This window comes from Oryctolagus cuniculus, chromosome 8, assembly GCF_964237555.1.
Source record: "Oryctolagus cuniculus chromosome 8, mOryCun1.1, whole genome shotgun sequence".
Taxonomy (NCBI): Eukaryota; Metazoa; Chordata; class Mammalia; order Lagomorpha; family Leporidae; genus Oryctolagus; species Oryctolagus cuniculus.
This window is the reverse complement of record NC_091439.1, coordinates 96,286,533-96,290,195: the sequence shown is the minus strand read 5'-3', so window position 1 is coordinate 96,290,195 and position 3,663 is coordinate 96,286,533. Positions and strand designations below refer to the sequence as shown.

Here is a 3,663-nt window from a genome sequence, read left to right as displayed (position 1 = left end):
CCCGAAGGTGACCCTAGCCACGAAGCTGAGTATTCACTCAAGAAAACGTGACCTAATGCAGAATTCACTTTATGTGACTGACCTTGCTCAACCATTTGCTGGAATTTTCCACTTACTTACTCATTCTGGAAGTGCCCATTTCTACGTAGACCACTAGTTCATTTTCAGAGAATCCTTTATGACTTCCCCATATTCTCTTTGGTAAACATTTGTTCTCCCTTTAACAACTTTGGTCACATTGTATTAGTTGATATTGGGTTTGATTTACACTGGAGTCTCTCCCTCCTACTGTAGTAAGTGGAACAATATCTGGCTACTATAACTAGTGTCCAGCTCTCTTTTTTAGACTAGAACTCATAGAAGGGTATCTAAAGATTTATACCAAAAATGAAAAGAAAACATCAGTTTATGTCAACATCAATCCTCTTTGTGTTACAAGTAATCGTAGAGTTATATCAGCACACACATGTGCTGTACAAAAGGCTGATATGATCCTTGTCAGTAGAAAAAGCAAGCTGGAGTGTCTCTGGACATTCTGTTGGCATTCTTTAGAGGAAGAGTTCCTGTGTCCTAGCTCTCCTTTCTCTTGCTATGTCCCCAACAACTGGTTCCCAAACAGAGATTTTGGCACAACATGTGAGGGACTACTCACCACGCCTTGCACAGGTTATAGACAGGGGGTCATTTCATCTCCTGGATACCCTGGTGAGTAATCAACACGGGGAATTCCCTGTCTCTTCCACAACAGAGACACGAGGCTGATCTGCATTATCTCCTTATAACAGCAGGACATCTGTCAGAAAAGGTGATTGGGCACTTGTTGCAGGAAATTGGTAATCGCTGCCCTTGGTACTCTGATGAAGGCACTTTAATATAACTTATTGGGAAAAAAAATCAAAGAAAAAGTTACCTCAGGAGCCTGGGGCTCCTGTTCCAGTTTTACATGCGCGGCATCTCTTCCAGGACGCCATTAGTAAGGTTGAGAGGCTCTTGGCGGCTCTCCCTGGCCAGCAGTCAATGGGCTGGTCCCCACCACCTCATGATGAGACCTCTGTGCTTTCTGTGCCTCCTGTTGTGATGGTGGTGTCTGAGCCCCCTTTCATTTGTGTCAGCGGTACAAGGTACATTTCAGAAAGCCAAGGAGCAAGGATAATTGCTAATGTTAACTGTATGTCCTGTTGTTTGACCTCAAATTGCAGCTCTTCAGTATGAATATCTTCTCTACAATGCTTATACAGAGTTAGAAAGAGCTTAACAGACTACGGGATGCAGAGTTACTATACAGAGAGCCTATTGGAGGGAACTGGGGAAGAATATGAGATTGTACCCTGGGATTTTCCTGGAATTGGAAAATTCTCATTAAAATTTTGCTTACCGCAGCCCAGTGTAGTGTTTGGGCTCAGGAATATGGAGATCTGGGCTCTGTACAAGCCATAGATAATTTAAATAGCAATGTATTTATCAATCTGGAGCAGTTGTTAGGAAAGGGAGCTTATTCAAGATCTTGGTCAGCAAGTTGCTTATCCTGGAGGGGAAGCATATGTGCAAATTTCAAACATTGCATTAAAGGCTTGGGAAAAGATTCCTGATGTTAAAGATCCTTCTACTTCCTTTTCTGCAGCTCATCAGGGGATGATTGAAGGCTACATGTCCTTTACAGGCAGGCTAGAAAAAAAAACTACTGGATGTCAAGTACATAATCAGGAAGTAACAAAAGTATCATTAAAACAAATGGCTTATGAAAATGCTAACTACAACTGCAAAAATATATTAAAAGCGGTCTGCATTAAGCCTGAAACTACCATTGCAGAAATGATCGAATTATGTCAAAATATATGGACCAAAACTTACAAAACTAACTTACTGGCTGCTGCTCTTAAGGCTCCTGATAAAAAATGTTGTGGCTGTGGAAAGCAAGGTCATCTTAAAAGAAACTTTTGGTCATTACCAAATCAGTTTGACCTTCAAAAAAGTGTCCACAGTGCCGAAAAGGATATCACTGAGCTGATCAGTGTTGTTTGTCCCTTCGGGAAACTTGAAGTCTGGCCAACCCTCAGGCCAAACACAACAGAGGATGTTAACTGTCCAACAACTCAATCCCCTCCCACAACCTTCCAATAGTCCTTTTATACTACTGCCCACAGTGCCAGAATAGATTTGTATATTCAGAGCCAATTTCTCTTGAAGTGCCTGGAGCTGTTTATAAATTTTCTACACAATTAACAGGCCCCTTACCTGCAAAGTCCACGGGACTAGTTTTGCCAACGTCCCAAGCCTATAAAAAAGACATTTCCATCATTCCCAGAGTAATAGATGCTTATTATACAGGGATTATTTATGTTCAATTGTAGTTAGACTTACCCCAAGAACTTCCCTCTCAAACTTCTGTGGCTCAGCTACTTGTTCTTCCATTTATTTCTACCTCTAGTAATGAAGTTTTGCAGGGAGACCAAGGCTTTGGAGCTGTGCTAGTGGCTGCCATTACTCAAATTTCTTTTTTTTTTCTATGTTAAGATACAAGCAAAACTTCATTTTTTAACAAGATAGGCAGCTCCACCAGTGTTAACATTTCCCAGTCTCTCCAGCTCTGCTCCCTGCCCCTGTGGTTTGTGCCCCACAGTGGAATATCTTGTCACACCACTGATTGAAGCAAAAACACAACAACACAAGTGCTGTCACTTCACCCAAAAGTGGTGTTTTTGGCTCTGCTCCTTCTGGACGGCTCAATGGGTCATTAGCAAAAGGCCCACTGAGTACTTTTAAAAGGGAAAACTCAAATTTCTAGTAATCATCCTCAAGTGATTATACATATTGATTCCCAGGAGTTTTCTGAGTTAATTGATACTGGGCTGATGTCTTTGTTATTCCTTTACAACAATGACTTGCTTCATGGCCTTCAATTTCTGCTGACGCCTTGTAGGAAATTAGTAGTAACTCCCAAACCCAACAGAGTCATAGTGGCTTGCTTGTTACAACCCAACTGATCATCGTCTTCCTGTTCATATCCATTCTTGTATTCTTCCTTATTCCCTTTCCTATCTGGGGATGAGAACTTCTACAACTTCAAACCACAATTCATGCAAATTTATATAAGGGATCTCCACTTGTACACGCCCTCAACATACCACTCTCCCCTTGACATGGCTGCCCTGCTAGCTCAGTTGGTAGAACTTGAGGCTCTTTTTTTTTTTTTTTTTTTTTTTTTTGACAGGCAGAGTTAGACAGTGAGAGAGAGAGACAGAGAGAAAGGTCTTCCTTTTTCCGTTGGTTCACCCCCCAGGTGGCCGCCATGGCCGGTATGTTGCTGCTGGCATGCCGTGCTGATCCGAAGCCAGGAGCCAGTTGCTTCTCCTGGTCTCCCATGTGGGTGCAGGGCTCAAGGACTTGGGCCATCCTCCACTGCACTGCTGGGCCACAGCAGAGAGCTGAACTGGAAGAGGAGCAGCCTGGGCAGAATCTGGTGCCCCGACCGGGACTAGAACTCTGGGGTGCCGGCGCTGCCACGTGCCTGCCTAGAACCTGAGGCTCTTAAGCTCAGAAGCATGGGTTTGAGCCCCACATTGACATAAACAGTTAAAGAAATGGGGAAACAACCAGGGACAAATTAATCAAACAATGTCCATTTCTTTATTTACACTTACTCATTTATCTTACCCTTCAGGC

At 42.9% G+C, this 3,663-nt stretch overlaps 1 non-coding gene across 1 annotated transcript; it reads right to left on the bottom strand.

Annotated features, from left to right (window-relative positions):
• Positions 1 to 2,627: 2,627 nt before the first annotated feature.
• Positions 2,628 to 2,769, bottom strand: LOC127483343 (small nucleolar RNA SNORA21). The gene has a single exon (XR_007909538.2). It is a non-coding gene; the product is annotated as a small nucleolar RNA SNORA21 (small nucleolar RNA).
• Between the last annotated feature and the right edge of the window lie 894 nt (positions 2,770 to 3,663).